Raw genomic sequence first — 18,044 nt, 5'->3', positions numbered from 1 at the left:
TGGCTCCCTGCTGCGCATGGGCTTGGCTATACATAGAGGGTGGCGATGCCATCCTTGCTGTCGCTGTTGAGACTGCATCATGGGTCCTATGCAGAATTCTGGTTTAATGCTGCGTGCTCCTGAGTCAAGAAGATGACTGGGATGAAATGCCTCTTCCCCGGATGACTCGGGAGTCGTGAAATACGCATCGTCTCGTGGTGAAAGTGTTTGTGTTGCCACAAGAAACACAATCATTTCCCCTGACCCAGAGCCGCGCTGGACAGATGCCTTCCAAGAGGCGGATAATAGGCATCAGATCCGGGAGCGAGGAATAAAGAATGAATGAAATCATGTCTTTAGAGAGAATCAGCTGCCTTACATGCCTGCCACTTTGTTTATTAATCCCCCTGAAACTCCCTGGGGACGGGAGCTGGCGCTCTGCCTGCCGATGAGTCCGTAACTCTGTGGCCATTAGCTGTAACGACTCCCGGACAGACCCTTCTAAATCACCGCCGGGTTCTGGGCTGCCAAAAGCCATCTGCACCTGGGTGGCTGGCTAATAGCACCCTCATTTTATTCTGTTTTTCATGTGGAATCCACTGTCCTCCGTCTTCGCTGGAGAGCCAGGGCGGCTCTAAACCCCGTCTGTGATGTGGCGCCGTAGGGAAGGAGAAGCTACAGCCAGGGAGGGGGGAATCTGTGGGAAAAGCCAAGGGGCTCTCTTCTCTAAGTCCAGGACACAGAAAGCCCCTCTGTTCCCAACCACCTGGGCTCACCAGGCTCGTTATGTGAGAAGGCGAGAGCTGACCAGGCAGCCAGGACCCAGGAGCGCCAGAGAAGGGAGCTCCTATGTGGCAGTTCCTGGTGCCCGGGGTGGGGGGGCGGGGGGACTGTGTGAGGCCGCTGGTACTTTTCCGGGCACTCAGTATGCTCCGCGGTGTCACTCACAGAAGCAGTGCCCACGTGGCTGGGGAGCCAGATGGGCTTTATTCTCGGCAAAGGCAGGAAAGGGACGGCAGAGGCGGGGTTTGCTCAGCTCCTCAGCCTTCCTGCTGGCCCTCTGTCTTCCAGCCCTGGATTTACCTTTCCCAGGTCCCCACAGGGAGGGCACAGCCCAGCTGGGTCCCCTGGAAGCTGCAGATCTGCTGATTTGCACCCTTCCTGTGCATATTTGTATATGGGCTGGGGAGACGGATGGCTCCATCCAAGTTGCGGAAAACCCAGCTGGTTATGGCTGTACGAGAATGACCTGAGTGTGGGGCCTGAGCTTTCCCTGCCAGAGCCTTGGGCAAGTTGGGAAATCTGTCCGTCTTTGAACTAGAGCACAGACAGATGAGGTCAGCATCACACGCATCCATCCCTGTCCTGTGAGCTATGGGAAGTACAGGAACCGTGACATCAAGCACATTACACCCAGCACCTGGCGCCCTTACACCCCCGCTTTTTTTTTAATCAGGCAGCTTAAATATTAAGGGTAATAAAACAAACCAACAACAGTCAACTTCCTTTGTCTCCCACTTTTTAAACCAAACCTGCACCACCCTCCACTCCAGGTAATGATGAAATAGACTTTCATAAAAAATTCAGAAATAATTCCATGTTTACTGAGCACCTACTTTATTCCAGGAATCACGCTAGGTGCTGGAAATATAAAATTGAATAATGTGTGGCCTCTATGATCAAAGAACTCACAGTCCAGTTGGAAAATACATTTGTTTTATATATATATATATATATATATAGAGAGAGAGAGAGAGAGAGAGAGAGAGAGAGAATAGGTGCAAGTGCTATAATAGAACAGAGTGGCACGGGGACCCAAGAAGGGATCAATTATTTTCCCTGGAGAACAGCAGGACCCAGCCCTGGTGAGGCAATAATTGAAGGAAAGTTAGGCTTTGCCTGGGGCAGAGGTGGGAAGGACAGATGCACCGTGAAGTATGGAGGCCTGTAGAGGACACTGCTGGCATTACCCACTGTGCAGTCCCCAGCTCTCTCTGCCTCACCTCCATTTATTCAGGCGTCTACCTCTGTTCACATGATTCCGGGGAGTCCACCTCATCCAAGCTCTGGGGACAGATCCCAGGGAGGCTACAATAATCCTGGCAGTCGCACTCCTGTGAAGGTTGGGTTTAGAAATGTGTAAATAAAAAAATTCTGGCCCTGTCCAGTGTGGCTCCGTTGGTTGGAGCGTCATCCTGTACACCTGAGTTCAATTCCCAATCGGGGCACACACCCAGGTTGCAGGTTTGATTCTCAGTTGGGGTTCATACAGGAGGCAACTGATGTTTCTCTCTCACATTGATGTTTCTCTTCTCTCTTTCCTTCTTTCCTTCCTTCCTTCCGGCCTTCCTTCCTTCCTTCCTCCCTCCCTCCCTCCCTCCCTCTCCCTTCCCCTTTCTCTAAAAGAAAAAGAAAAAATTTCTGACCAATGAAATGTGAAGTCTCTGTGGGGTATCTAGCAAAGCTTCCTCCCTCCTAAGAAAGCAACACATGAAGACATGGCTTCCCTTTCTCCCCACAGATGCCCTATTTCCTCTAAGCAAGGGGAGAGTTCTCAGCAGGGAGAGATACGGTTTGATTGTGGGGTTTAAGTGCAGCCAGGGCAGGAAGCCTCACTGGGAGGTGGCGGAATATCTACAGAAGGGTCTTAGATGAATCAGGGGCCCTACTCCCCAAAATAGGCGGTGCGTTACTCCTGCAGCCATGGCCCTGTGACAACAATGCGTCTTGATTCAAGGTGACCTCCTGCTGGGGTATAGAAAATAGTGCAACCAGGTGAGGCGACGCAGCTCTAAAAATGGAGGCGGGTCCTTTTTAGCAAAGTATCTGCCTAAATGACACCCTCCATGGGAACCCTGAAGCTGCGCGCTAGCCTCTCAGCCACCCCCAGGTCAATTGCTCACCACTGAAAACATGTGTAAGGTGCTTACAACAGTATCTCAAACATGGCAAGTGCTTAGTCCGTGTTAGCAACCAGCATTATCACAGAGAGCAAAGGGTCCTTTCTGGTGCCAGAGATAGCAGAATCGTCTATAAAAGTGATGCAGGGGGTCTGTCTCCTCTTCTCTGCCCCTGGGGGGCGGGGTGGTGATTAGTCTATTTGCATTGTTATTTCATTTATAACATTTATCTTCTCGCAAGTTTTTCCTTGTACTGTGGAGCCCAGTGGAGCAGTGACGCCGGCAGGGCCCTGGCTGCAGGCTACATTTGGCCTCCCTGGTCCAAATCTTCAAATTTAGGTTGCTGATCCCACAAGTGTGAACCTCTTGGCTCCGTGTCTGGGCCTCTCTGCTTTCAGTTAGACAGGAAACCAGGGCCGGGCAAACCTCCAAGGTTTCAGATGGGCCTTCTGTTCAGATAAGCTTCCAAGGATGTTTCTGCTTGGGAACAGTGGCAGCTCCAGTTCTTTGCTGGATTTTAACTTGTGCCTTTGTGACATACCAACAGATTTAGAGCTGACGTTATAATTGGAGTGCAAATGCCCGCATGTGACTGGAATTAACCAGATGTCCACGGATCAGAGACACAAAGCTAACTGACCTCAGGGTGTTAAGCTGAAATACCCTGAGAGGCACCAGGCAATCTAACCCTGTGAGAGATACTTCTTCGGCCATGAGCTTATTTTCAACCCAACTCAGTTTCGTGTTGGGATACAGAGCAGTGGGAAAACGGGCTTTTGAGTCATTCTGCCCAGAGCTCCAAACTCTGCTCTGTCCCTTATTAGGTGTGGCCGAGTTATTTAATTTCTTTGATCCTCAGTTTCTAGTACCTTTCTCATAGGATTACCCAATCAGATAAGTGCCAAAAACCAGAGCACAATACATGCTCAATAAATGGTGGGGATTATGCGTGAATCTCCGAGGAGAGGAGATTGCTATTGTACAAATTTAGCATCGCTAAAACTAATAATAGTGTTTTCTAGTTCCATTTGGGAGAATTGAACACAGCCTTGGGGAAAGGAAGTTCTTATTTTACCTTTGCAATCGATTCAGCTTTATCAGAAACAGGATGTTTAGTTTGTTTAACTAACATTCAAAAAATGGCCAACTAGGAACAAATCCACAATGAGAGAATGTCTGTCAGCATTTGGTGTTTGGCCCCTTTGGAAACAGGATGGGCACCCTATGCAGGCACGGGGATCTCTTCATTCCGGTTCAGATTCACTTACATTAGGGAAGTTGGTGTATCTGTGAAAATCTGCTCCACAAACAATTTTTAAGCACCTACTATGCGCCCAATAGTGAAGGGTTCGGCGAATGCAGAGAAAGAGCATGTGGGTGCCTTAGGTCAGATTTGAATTTGAGGGACTCTAAGGTGAAGCATTTCCAGCCAAGAATCTGATCATCCAGATCACTCCCTCCCCAGAAGAACTGTGCGCCCAGACTCTTTGGGCTGGCGTTTTCCAAAGCACGTGTGGGCCACCCCTCACCCTTTCCTTCACCTCTCCTTGCCACATTAGAGCCCCTCAATTCTGTTTCAATTTATTAATTATCTGAGAAGTGGCTCTCAAAATATAATCCCTGGGACACAGGTAAGACCAGTTCCTTAAAGTTTAAAGTGCTCGTGCTTAAAAACCAAGTAATCGTGATACGTTTTCTCGACAATATGATTGCTTATTTCATGCTACACTTTCAAACCCCATGCAATTTGCTCCTTTCAGCAATATTATTCTACTCCACCAGGGTCCTACTTCTTCCTGTCAAAATTCTGTGTTCTGTATCAAGGCCCTGATTCCATGAATACTTCCAAAAACCATAGCCAAAGTAAATCTGAAAAGATTTTAGCCCTATTATAGCATCACTCGCCCCACCAATTTAACTGAAGTGTTGAAATGCCTTTGAAGGACGGTAGCTATACGGCAGCATCCTTTCCCCCTCGAGTCTGTCTTGGGGTGGAAACCACAAAGAACCACCTGTCTAATACCCTCCTGCCAAGACTGCCTTCAGTGATGGTAGCCAGCCGAGCCCCTGGGCAATGCTGTGGGAGAGCTGCGATGCAACTGTCGCTCATCAAGTTGTTCTGGTTGATATCTCGGCATGGCTGCCTTTGTTTATGGCTCATATAAACACATTTTAATGATCGAAAGAAAATGACTGCAAGTCTCCACTTCCAGTAAAATATCAATTCTGAATAAATAAATGCAAATGCAACTGTTGGTGAGAAGGGACTGCTTTTGATTTCAGCCTGACTGATTGACTTTGACTTCAGTGGGCACTCTTGCTAAGGGGTGAAAGAACCATCCCATCATCTCAACTCTGGAAGGTACACGTGCACCCGGTTAGGGCTCCAGGCACCCAACTCTGCCAATACAAGCACATCCTGTACTAGCCAGGAAACACCAGAGATCTGCGTTCTCAAAAACATGCCACTTGCTTCTATGACAACGCTGGAAACATGCAAATATTATACATTTAGCAAAATCCCACACATCAGAGAGCAAACTCCTGGCTGTCTGAGATGTTCGACAGTTTTCAGTTTTATTTGACATATTTCTTTCAAGTCTGGCATTTCACGCAAAAAAGGAAATTGGTTGCCTTAGGCCGATTTTTTACTTCTCAACGCCCTTAAGGGAATTATGCCACAAAGTCCTGCAAAAATTTGCAATCAGAACTTTGCTCAAAAACTTTCAATGGCTTCTTTTTTTCTTACACAAAAGGTCCAAACCCTTGAGGCTACACAACCTGGTGCCAATGAACTTTTCTGGCCTTCCATATTTTCTGCGACACCCTCCCTTTTCCCAATACCTTATGCTCCAACTACACTGTGTATAACGGACTGTTCCCTAGAACATCCTGTACCTTCAAATTCCATGCAATTTGCTGCTCTTCCCACTTTACCCCACCCTCCCCCTCACCCCCCTCCCAATACCCTGCAAGATCTACCCTCTCCCTTTAAAAATCCTGTATCAAGGCCCTGATTCAATGAGTCCTTCCATAAACCATAGATCAAAATACATTTAAAAGTTTCTTCAACTATTATAACGTTATCTACAGTCTATGTGATATTGAGATTATCTACTTACAGTTTATTCACTTTGAGTTCCACCAGCTCTCCTGCACCCCAAGGCTGGCACGTGGTGTATATTCATTAAGTGTTCTCATGTGTGCTGGAATGAAATAAGGGTTAGAGTTACTATTATGATGTTACTATTGTGGGCATGTTGATGAGATGGGCAGGGAAACAACCACTGAACTGCAGTGAACCCACTGAATAGTTGACAATCTGTCTTGGGTGGGTGGAGCCTGAGGAAGAGGCGGGAACAGGTTTAGGATAAGTAGTTTGATAATGACTAAAAGATGCATTTTAGGAAAAAATAAACACTAATAGGGAGCCATGATGGGTTCTTGAGCAAGCTCAAGGCAGAAGCAAGCCTTTCTCTTTATAAAGATTAGTGTGGAAGCTGACTGCAAAATTGGTTGGAGGTGAGAGAGACTACCAACAGGGAGACAAGTGAGGAGGCCAACACTGTGTTGTAAGAGGAAGGGGAGGGGGAAAGGCCTAGTTAGGACGCTAGGGAATGCGTGGAGAGTTGAGAACTCCTACAAGGCCGTCAGAAGGAAGAGAGGACTCAAGGAAGGGGGTCAAAGAGGAACCGCCATTCTAGCCTGGGAACTTAGTAGGGAAGCATAGTGACTTGGTTCTTCCTTTAGGGGCTGTTTTTTCTCAGAACATACTTTCGGATCATGGCCAGACAATTGTATATCGAATGTATATACTGATCAAAAACTTCTCAAGCGTTTATAATCTGCTAAGTGCTGTGAATTCAGACAAAAAGAAGTATGATTTCTGTCCTCAAGGAGTGAAGATGCAGGGATAGGTGTGACCATGGGGAAGAACAGCAGATATTATCAGGACCCCAGGTGCTTTGAGGAGTGACCTGGAGATGACGGGGTGAAGAGGGCGGTTGAGAATGAAGCCTTTCAGGTACAAACAGAAGCTTGAACAAAGATGAACAGAGCTGAGAAATGGGAGTTCTAAGTGGGTAGTAATGATTGGCGTAATAGGTTTCGCCATCTGTATGCCCGTGCCTCGCTTTGACAGATTGCACTCTGCCCCATCCATCATCCAGGACCTACAGAGCTGCAAAGGAATAGTAAATAACAACAATGAAAACCCAGGAGTAAGTGGAATCAAAGAACCCAGCTCTGAACAGTGAAAAAGATTGCGATTTATCTCCTCTGCAGTTGATCTTGAACTGTTTAATGGTGCATATACAGACAAGGTGAAAACATCCCGCAGCCGTAACACAAATGCGAGCCCTTTGCTTGTCTGGTAGACGAGGTAGGGCAGGAAAACTGTAGATGGAAAATAAAATTCTGTAAATCTGTATCACAGCCAGGAGCCCCCACGGATATGAAATACTGATTTAGTGCTGCCGCTCTTCTAAGTTGTGAATAAATTACCCGAATACTCTCTAAGCACCTAGTGGGCTGAAATGTTCAGGGTCAAGATGGAGGATTGCCGATTAGCTATTGAAATCATACCGAGATCCTACTAACTGTCAGGCTCCTATTAACTGTCAGGCGCTATGACAAAATCACCGTGGTTGGGACAAACAGCAATAGAGTAAGCGGATGTCAAAACTGGCCTAGCCCTGGCCAGTGTGGCTCAGTTGGTTGGAACATCATCCCGTGCACCAAAAGGTTGCTGGTTCAATTCTTCGTTAGGGCACATACCCAGGTTGTGGGTTCAATCCCCGGTGAGGGCGCATAAGGGAGGCAACCCATTGATGTTTCTCTCATACATCGACGTTTCTCTCTCCCCCGATCCCTCTCTCTCAGATCAGTAAAACATATCCTCAGGAGAAGATTTAAAGAACAAGACCTACAACCAAGTTTTGTTTTGTTTTGCTTTTTGCTGACTCATTGAGGGCAGATGTTCTTCAGGTACATCAGATCATCAAAGGTGATATGTCCATCGCAAGCATAGCACAGGCACGAACAAGCAGAGCAGCTCCAAAGAAGAGGGTTTTTAAGGAGGGTTATGTATGCCAGGGACATGGGGATGTAAGCTGGGTTTCTATTCCTTTGTGATTCTTCTGATGTTTTGTGTGTTTTAGGTTCCTTTGCCACTGGAATCATATAGTGGTTCAAAGTACAGTTTATAGCATAAGGAAATTCCTCCTGAAACCCCAGAGATCCTGATTTCATTCATCTCACATGAAACCTGGGCATCAGTATTTTCAAAAACACTGCCCAGCTGATTGCAAAGTGCAGCCCAAGTTGAGAAGCAGGCCTGACCAAGAAGAGCACTACTAGAAGGTGGACAGGGGCCTTGGGTGTTAGTCCCTGTCAGCACAGCGGTGATCCTGGCTCCGACACTCCATGCAACACAACCCCATGCTGACTCACTCCCACCCCAGGCAGGGAAGAATGGGAGCTATAGGCTCTAGAGTTCTGTTTTTCAAACTCTGTCCCAGATGCTCCACTTTCACCTACACTTGCTCCAAAGGTTTGGCTCCTCCAGAGAGGAGGTAGAGGATGAAGAGGTTGGGGGTAGAATGCTGAGGGTGCTACCTCCAGGGACAAGTCACTTTTTGAGACTTCATGGAGACATATCAACAGCAGCTGGCAGGCAGCCCCTGACTCTGGAAGCACTGTGAAAGCAAGGGCTAAGCTTTTCTGGAGGTGCACCCCCCTCCTTTATACATGGAGTTCATGCCCTGCAGTGACCTGTAGTCAGTGCACATGGGTGCAAATTCCCGGCATCACTTTGGGAGATGAAACATATCACTCCCATCTCACCTGACCACATGGAGGAATCAAGAGGCTCTCCTGTCTGCATGGGTGGGGCAAGGGCAAGGGCTCCAGGCGGAAGAGTCTGCTATGACTTCTGAAGGGATGAGAACTGAGTATTTTCAACAAAAACTTTCCACGTAAGTTCCATTTATTGTTCCGAACTCTGCTGTCTGTTAGGGGAAAGCCCTGTACGGCATTGCTTTTGCTTCAGCAAAATGCCTTCATTGCCAGCCTTTATTCCCTTATTCTGTCTTCTGTAAGGAAGACAGATGAGTAACAAATAGGCATGTAATTAAAACCAGTGACAAAGTTCCTCTCCTGCTGGATTACAGAAATGCTGGGAGGCCTGGGAGAACCCGAGTGTCGGCCACGCCACTGTCCTCATTTCACAGGAGAGGGAACAGGCCCCTAAAAGTAGAAGTGACTCGTCTAAAACGCACAGCTAGTTGGTGCCAGACCTGTGTCCTTTAACCTGCTCTCGGAGGTATTATCTTCCAGACTTTCAATCATCCTGACAGCTCTCCTCTGAAGCCTGTCCAAAGCCCTTCTCAGTGAAGCTCCCGGAATGGGACGCATGACTCCAGAGGGTCTGATTTTATCTGCGTCTGAAGAGAAGATTGCTCCAGCGTCCCGATTCAAGGTGTGCATTCCAGCGCCAGGCCTGCTCCAGGGTTACTTCTGACGGTGACCCTCTGGCCTGTTCTGACATGCTTGAACACGGTCGCCCAGCTCGTGTGTCCCGGGCCTGCTTTGCTTCCCCAAGGGGAATGATGTCCTTATTGAGTCACAACCCGCAAATGATAAAACCTCAGATGTGCAAAACATCTTCCTTTCTGCAAACACAAAGCACCTTTCTAAGACGGCCCGCCTCCTGGATGCTCTGTCGGGAGGGTAGGCGGCCAAATGCCAACGTTCTGGACAGACAGATTAAAGGCCGGGGTTGAATTAACTTAGCCTGAATCACCTGTGAAGATGGGTGACACTTATTCTGGAAGGCAGAGAGGTGACTTTATCCAGGGTCAGCACTGAGCCACTCAGTCCTCACATAAGGCACCCCTCCCCCACCTGCCCACACTGCTGGCAAAGGCCTCTCCCTTGACTATCCAGTAGTTCTGCCATATTCAATGCCCATGTGCTTTCAACTGCATGGCAGACAGACCAAGCCAGTCAGAGGCTTAATCCTTGCCCTTGTAGGAGTTAGCAATTCAGCAATATTAAAGTCAGCGGTTCTCAACCTGTGGGTCGCGACCCCTTTGGCGGTCGAATGACCCTTTCACAGGGGTCGCCTAAGACCATCCTGCATATCAGATATCTACATTACGATTCATAACAGTAGCAACATTACAGTTATGAAGTAGCAAAGAAAATAATTTTATGGTTGGGTCACAACATGAGGAACTGTATTTAAAGGGCCAGAAGGTTGAGAACCACTGGTAAGTCATCAGGGCATCTGTTTGTTTTCCAGATCTCACCAGGCTACATTCCTATAAATGGGGATTTTAGGCCTTTGAGATGCGGTCAGGATCAACTGCCTGGCCCCATGCTCCCTGAACACTTTATTTTCCCTCACTGAGTGCATCCCATGTCCTGGACTCTCTTAGCTGTCTCATGCTGCCCTCCTCCCCTCCCCGGGCTCCAGGACAGGAGCTCCAGACCTGTAGGGCCTGCATGAAGGGATGGTCCATGCATGTCTGTAGAGTGGATGTGCGCTCCAAGGAAGCCCCCCTACCGGCCCCCATCCCACCTCTGGGTGCCACCACTCCGCATGTGTCCCAGGAAAAGGATTTGGCCAACTGCAAAGGGCCACACCACAACCCATCCCTCCACCTTAGAAGCGCTTCCTGTGTGTAGTGTATGGGTTCTGCTGAGGAGTGTGGATGCTGCTCCCTCCTCAAGCCCACAAGTCAGTGTTCAACTCCTTCAGAAAGCAGCCGTCTCCAACATCTAGGGCTGATGCCTCTCCCAGTGTCTCACTGTGAGCACAGAGGGGAGCGGGGAGCAAGCAGACACTAAGCTGACTCCAAGGCCCCACCACACTGCCCTGGAGGAAGGACACATTCAATATTTATTGGTGATTTGACAATGACATCCTCATTACCTCCCTAGAAACACTCCGAGGAAGGCTCCTGTCTGCTGCCATTTCTCCTGCCTCATAAAGTCTGACGCTGGACTGCTGAGCGCACAGCACTCTAAACACTGAGCTCCCTTGGGATGGTGCCCAAAGCAAGATTTTGGGAACACAGATATTTCCGTAATTCCTGGGGTGAAGCTACTGCCTGGAAGCCACTGGGGTGAAATCTCAGCAGGGGGCTTGTGATTCCCCAGCCTCTGTCCCCACCCTCCCAGCAGGGAGACAAGCAAAATGAGTGGCCGGCCCTCTGGCCTTCCTCCTCTAAGGGACTCTCGGCTGTTATTGTTGGCCCAGGCCATGACCCTGGGCTCAGGACAGCCGCAAATTCACATGTGAGAAGATCATGTCCCTACAATAACCCTGTGGCTAGCTACATTCATCGAGCACTCGTTATGAGGCAAGCTCATCCCATGGTTACCTTATTTAATATGACCCTATGAAGCCGGCACTCTATGTCTGAGTTACAGACGAGCAGGTACATGAATTTCTCAGTGTCACATATTTTAAGTTTAGCACATTGCAGAATCGGAAATTCTAACGCAGCGCAGGCCAGGTGCCCACTGGCCATCCTGTTTCCATTTCACAATCCCGCCGCTGACGGCTGGGGGCCTTGGGAGGATCAGGCCAAGGGACAGGACAGCCAAGGCAGCAGGATGGAAAAGGAGCAGAGAGTCCAGAGTTCACATGGAGAAAACCGGAAAGGCAACGTGACTGCTTCATCCAACAGAGGCACCACCTCCAACACGGTGACACAACACTGATTAAGCTTCTTAAACAAAATATTGGAGGGTGGAGGGAGGCCCCTGGATGGGGAGCACAGCCTTGGCAGGAATCTGAGATGCACGTGCACACACACACACACACACACACACACACTCTCTCACAACAGAGTTGACTGACATCAAAAACACAGACAGCCTTCTGTTCCCTTCTGTTCTCTGGGTTTCTGCAATGCATCCCAGACAGAAGAATTCAATAGACTGAAATTGTAAAACTAAAGTCAGTGGCAAGGCCCAGAGTGGAAGCTTTAGAAGAGGAAATCTTTGCTTTTTTCCTGGAAGTACCTCAAGAGGAAAAATAAAGCCATTTGAAGGAAACTCAGTGCCAGTGAACAACTAGACAATATAAAACATTAGATGTGAGAAAGGATTTGGCCAACTGCAAAGGGCCACACCACAACCTACCCCTCCACCTTAGAACTGACCGCCCCCACTTGGCCCCCACTTCAGCTTATAGACTCCTTTACAATGATTCCTAGAATACTTTCTTGCACATATTTAATATCCATCTCTTCCCTTTTAGACTGTAAGCTACCTAAGGGGGGCGGGGGTTGTACTTCAATCCTTCATATGGTGACTACAAACATAGGAATTCAGTAATCATTGGCTAAATTAATCCATGACTGTTTATTTTGCCTTCCAATACCAAGCCAAAAGAACATGCTGCTTCTTTTGTCCTTGAAATCTGTATGTCAGTCATAATGAACTTGAACTGATGTGAACCTACATGCTCTTCTTTCAAGGCAGTCATAAATGAGTCCAGGCTTGGAAGTCAGGCAATGCCTGGCTTGGGTTTGATTCCTGGCTCTGCCACTCACTTAACCATTACTTGATTTTTCTGCCCCATGTTCTCATTTGTAAAATTCAAAGTCCAGGAAACTCAGAGAACCATTGCAAGGTGGAGTATTATTTTCAACACAACCACCATGAGTGAATCTTTAAAAGTATATGTTAGACCATGTCATGCATCTGCTCAAATCTCTCCAATGATTTATCATTTAATTCAGAGAAAAAGTCAAACTCCTTCCATTGGACTGCAAGACCCTATAGGATCTGGCCCCCACATACTGCTCTCCTCTGCCCAGTCATGTGGGCCTTTACTTGAACTCTTCATGTTCCACCTGCCTGAGGGCCTTTTATTGGCTGTTCCCTCTGCATTGAGCTCTCTTCTCCAAGATACCCATGCGGCCAACCTCTTCTACTGCTTCAAGTGCCACCTTCTCAGTAAGGCCTACCACCACCTGATTTAAATTGCAATCTGAATCACAATCCTGATTCATTATACTCTGATCTATTATTTTTCCAAAGCGTGTATCTCCTTCTAACCTATTCTCTATTGTTCCCTATGTATATGTGTATTGCCTGGGAGTCTCCTATACTAATCTCACCAGCAAATCTTTTCCAAGAGCCCTAGTTTTTGTGTGTTTTGTATATTGATGTATCTCAAGTGCCCAGAACAGTGCTTGGCACACAGTGTGGGCACTCACTCAATAAATGATTTTTGAATGAATGAAGGTAGAGTGAAGTTAGTAAATTCCTGGCACACATAAATTATCTTGATAATTGTAGCCATTGTTACCACCACCACCACCATCATCATCACTATCATCATCATCATCAGGTCAGTGGTGCCTCTTATAGTCTTGAGGAGAATAAAAGAGTTAAGGTGTATAATGCATCTAGCACAAGGTTGGTACATAGTATATACTTGATAAATATTTTATTTTTTCTTCTTTTGTGGCTTTTTATGTTACTCCCTTTTTATGGAGGTCTCTTGTAAAGCAAAATCAACTAGCTAGTGCACATGTAAGTGTCATACAGGACCATTTACAGAGCACTCTAGAACTGTTGGTTAATCATTACTACTATTACCAGCTGAGTATCAAAACTGAATTTATGTGACTTTGCATTCTTCTGATCATGATTCCCTGTATTAAGCAACTTTCTGCTACTTTTTTCTACAAACCATGAAGAAGGAGGGAGTGGAGGAGAAGTAAAAACATACATTTTAGCCTTCATAATACCTGGGTTTACATATATACCAAGCAGGAAAATGCCTACAGAAAAAGAAAATTACATTACCAGCTTAGAGTGAAGCATTCTCTATAAAGTTATATAAGAATAAAAATGATACTGAAGAATACAAAGGTAGACACTTCCATGTTAGTGGCTGGAAATATAGATGTTTTCAAGCCAGCAGAAATATGAACTTTTTGTTTTACCTTTTCTTTTCTCTCTCCTATGTCAGTGTAAAGAAAATCATTTCAATTGTTTAGCACATGTTGGTGCACAAATCCTGCCTGTGGACAGTTAATATAAAACACAGTAATGATTCGTGTCCCCTACCTCTTGGAAATGCAGAGAATGCACAGAATTCCAAGGTCTAGATAGGACTGACCATCAGGACAAGCTCCTTCTGGTTGTCACGTCCAACGGAGCCCTCAGGCTGGAAAAGCACCTACATCACCCTCCTTTCCTTAAAACCCCAAGCATCACTGCTGTGTGGCTCGCTCATCCTTCCTCTTTCAGATAAATATTTCTTATCATTTCTTTTTCCAAGTCAAGTAATCCTGGAATGCTGCACGGAGCAGCCCTAGCAGTTGTTGATGGAATTGTCTTTACATCAGCCTGGAGGTGTGCCATTCTGTTTTTCTTGTAAAACGCTTTTACAAGAAACCATACTTTTCATGTCACATTAGAAAGTCAAATGGCTCTTTTATAAATTCTATACTTCTTTAATTGGAAATCATGTCCAGATGCCAACTCTTTTACCATGCCAATAAATATATCTTCTGCATAAAATGTGCATTATCTTAACTTCCTACTGGCCAATCCCTCCCCCTACTTAGGGGATAAATAGTCAGAGTTGGTGTACCAGTGGTGACAGCCAAGTATGTTTTGTCTGGGGTGGTTTCCCGGAGACAAAGCTAAGGTGGAATTCACACCCAAGTTTAAATACAAAGTTCAAATGGTAAACAAATATACACATTAGTCCTGAAGGTAAGAGGCAGGGCTGCAGCTAGGATTCTAAAGCCAGGAGTGGGACTTATGTGAAGCAACAAGGAGCCATGATATGTTTACACAATGGACTACTACTCAGTTGTAAAAAAGAAGGAAATCTTATCTTTTGCAACAGCATGGATAGAACTGGTGAACATTATGTTTAAGTTAAAGAAACAGTCAAAGAAAGGTAAGTACCATATGATTTCACTTGTATGTGGAATCTAATGAACAAAATAAACTAATAAACAAAATAAAAATAAATCCATAGATGCTGAGTACATACTGCCCGCTCTCAGAGGAGAGGGGAGTTGGTGGTTGGGTGAAAAAGAGATGAACGGAAAAAACCAAAATCTCATAGACACAGACGACAGTATAACAGATACCAGAGGGAAGGGGAGTGATGGGAAGTAGAAGAAGGTAAAAGGGGGATAAATGGTGACAGAGGAGATTTGACTTTGGATGGAAAACACAATACAATATACAGATGACATATTATGGAATTGTACACTTGGAACCTATTTAATTTTGTTAGCCGAAGTCACCCAAATAAATTCAATAAAAACTAAAAAAAAAAAAAATTTTCCTCATACTCATCTGTACCACTGAGCCACAGTGGCCGGGCAAGAGAGTCTTAGTTTATAAGTTGTCCATAGACCCTTAGATGGGCCATCAACTGAAAGGTACCCGGCACTAGCCAGCTTTAGTTTGCAAACATCCTTTGCATATGAGTTCCTGGTCCATGTCACAGCTCAGTTCTAAAGACTGGGATCACTGCTGTATATTCTGAAGTTATAACTGCTAATCTCTGGTGACTTCCAAAGGGATGAGTTAGGGAGGTGAATGAATATGTGTGTTATGGCATTACAGGCTGGTGGGAGAAAAGATTAGGGGAGAAAACTAATGGAATTTTGCCTCCAAATGATTACACTGGCCCAAAAAGAGGAAGAGGAGTCACATATTCAAATCCTGGGTAAATCCTAACCTCCTAATAGACTGCTGAAGGCCAAGTGGTAGCTGTTATGACAAGAAATTCCTGATGACCTATGCGCGATGCGCAAAGGAATTCCAAGAACAAAAAGGATGACATTTGTTGTTATAAAAGTTCATGTTTCTGAATAGTGGGGGGAAAGAGATCACAGGAGATGTCGCCAAATCTCCTGTGTTTATTGTTTGTATAAACTTATTTCTCCTGATTGTAGGTCAATGACATTTTCTTTTCCCGAAAAATTTTCTTTCATAGAAAGAAAACGGACTCCTGAGCTGCTGCAGGAGAGGTCAGTGGTTGGTTTAATCACTTCTCTAGGGGCCTGAGAAGAAGAAGCTCTGATAGATGGTTTTCTATAAGAGAGCAAGCTTGCTGTTAACGCAGTGCCTCCCTTCCCCGCAGAGGCCCTACAGGGGGAAATCAAAAGACTCGCTTTTGCTTCCTAATCAGCATTTGTTTTTCAAAGATTATAAAGCAGCTTATTATTAGAGCTCCACAGGGTCAGGAAACTTCAAATGAAATAAGATTTGATATTGATAAACACTGTGCTCCCTTCCAGAAAGATTGTTTCAATATAAATGCAGCCTCCTTAGACCTGCATATCCACCCCTTCCCCATCACAAGTCTGTAGAATACATATGACATGGCACTCATAGGTTTTTCTTACCCATTGGGACATGTCGCTCAAGCTATTGGTGTCCTCTGTGTGTCAGGCACAGGCAGAGGCTGGATGTGGATGTGACTGAGAGCACAGATCCTGGGGCAGGCAGATGCAGGCAGATGTGAGTCTCCTTCTAACGGTGGGAACTTGGGCCACTCACATAACCTCTCTGAGATTTCATGTTTCCATTTGTAAAATGGGATTGTTTGCTTGGATTAAAGGAAACAGTGGAGATAAAGTGTTTACCATCTTACCTGGTACATAGTTACCAGACATGAAACAGCAGCTACTATCATTGTCAGTCCTACCAGGCACTGAAGAGAAGACATGGTCCCTGCCCTCAGCGACCCTAAAATCCAGTGGCAAGACAAGACGTGGGCAAGCACTAGGATCACTAAAAGTGCCAGCATTGCATAATGCCTGCCACAGATTATTTAAATGAGGTAGTTGTACATCTAGCCAGAACATCTGAAAACTTTATGCAGTAACAGATGGAACAGAATCATGCTTTCATTGCTAGTTCAATATTATTTCATCTCTTACAATTATTAAAAATCCTGCCTTCTCTGGACACGGGCTGGGGTATGGCCTAGACCCCTTTCCTGACGCTTTTTTCTTGATGTGTTGATATCCTTTTTTTCTAGTTAATTTCAGTTTACTGCAATGTGACTTGAGTCTACCAGTCACTACAACAGCTAAATGTCATCGGTTAGATGTTAGGCGTTATGCAAATAATTAAAATATGTTAGAGAGGTAAGAGAAAAGAGTAAATTCATAAAGCAAAGATGAAATGCTCTGTCATTTCTAGCTGGGAAGCAAAGGCCAAGATAAAGTAAGAAGTATAGGAGATTGGGGGAAGGATGCCTATGAAAGATAAAGGGCAGTGGGAACAGGAAAAGGCAGAGAGAGTCTTCAGTCTGTGATGCAGGTCTGACAGCTTCGAAAGGAGAGGAGGAAGGAAAGAAGGTGGAAATAAGCACTTCAGACTGCAGTGAAGTCTGAGAAAGTCTCAGCCAGCCCACTGGGGCATCACAACGGGCAGGATGACCGGGCTCTATCGGCCCACCGTGCTCAGTCACTGCCTGGGAGCCTCCATGAGTGAGGGCTGGGGCTGAATGTTGCTGTGATTCAAAGGAGGTCACCTGGAGTCTGTCAGTTACCCGCACTCCTCCCAGCAGGTTCTTGAAGGGAGGTCTGAGGGGTGCAACTCCGTGGTGGCCACAGATGGTCTATAAAATGAGGCAATCAGAGAAGAACAAAGAGCTCTCAGAGACAAAAAGAGTGATTACTGAAGCTAGACATTCAACTGAAGGATTGAAAATTAAAGTTGAGAAAATCTCTCAAAATGTAGAATGAGTCAAAGAGATAGAAATACGTAAAATTTTTTAAATGAGACATTAGAAGAGCAATCCAAGAAAGCCATTATCCTATTAATCGGAATCACAGGGGAAATGAAAGAGATAAGAAAAAATATATCACGAAGAGAAGAGAAATTCCTGGAACTGAAAACTAGGTACAGTGTTCAGCACAATGAATTTTAAAAATACCTATACCTGGATACAACTGCATAAAATCACCCAACACTTAAAAAAAAAAAAAAAGATCCCCAAAGCTTTCAGAGAGATACCACAGTTCACCTGTGAAGAAAGGAGAATCACAGAATGTCATCAGACTTATAAAGAATTATGCTGGGCCCTACCCAGTTTGGCTCAGTGAATAGAGCATTGGCCTGTGAACGGAAGGGTCCCAGGTATGATTCTGGTCAGGA

The 18,044-nt window shown here is 45.8% G+C and overlaps 1 long non-coding RNA gene across 1 annotated transcript in view; it reads right to left on the bottom strand.

Moving 5' to 3' along the window:
• Positions 1 to 6,007: 6,007 nt before the first annotated feature.
• The window catches only part of LOC138995975 (uncharacterized), a 36,143-nt gene continuing 24,106 nt past the window's right edge, over positions 6,008 to 18,044 (bottom strand). Inside the window, exon 3 of the long non-coding RNA XR_011468708.1 lies at positions 6,008 to 6,085. This is a non-coding gene — a long non-coding RNA (uncharacterized lncRNA). The remainder of the gene's footprint in view (positions 6,086 to 18,044) is intronic.

This window comes from Myotis yumanensis, unplaced genomic scaffold, assembly GCF_028538775.1.
Source record: "Myotis yumanensis isolate MYYU_CA2020_CCGP unplaced genomic scaffold, mMyoYum1.0.hap1 SCAF_17, whole genome shotgun sequence".
NCBI lineage: Eukaryota > Metazoa > Chordata > Mammalia > Chiroptera > Vespertilionidae > Myotis > Myotis yumanensis.
This window is presented reverse-complemented; position numbering and strand designations above follow the sequence as displayed.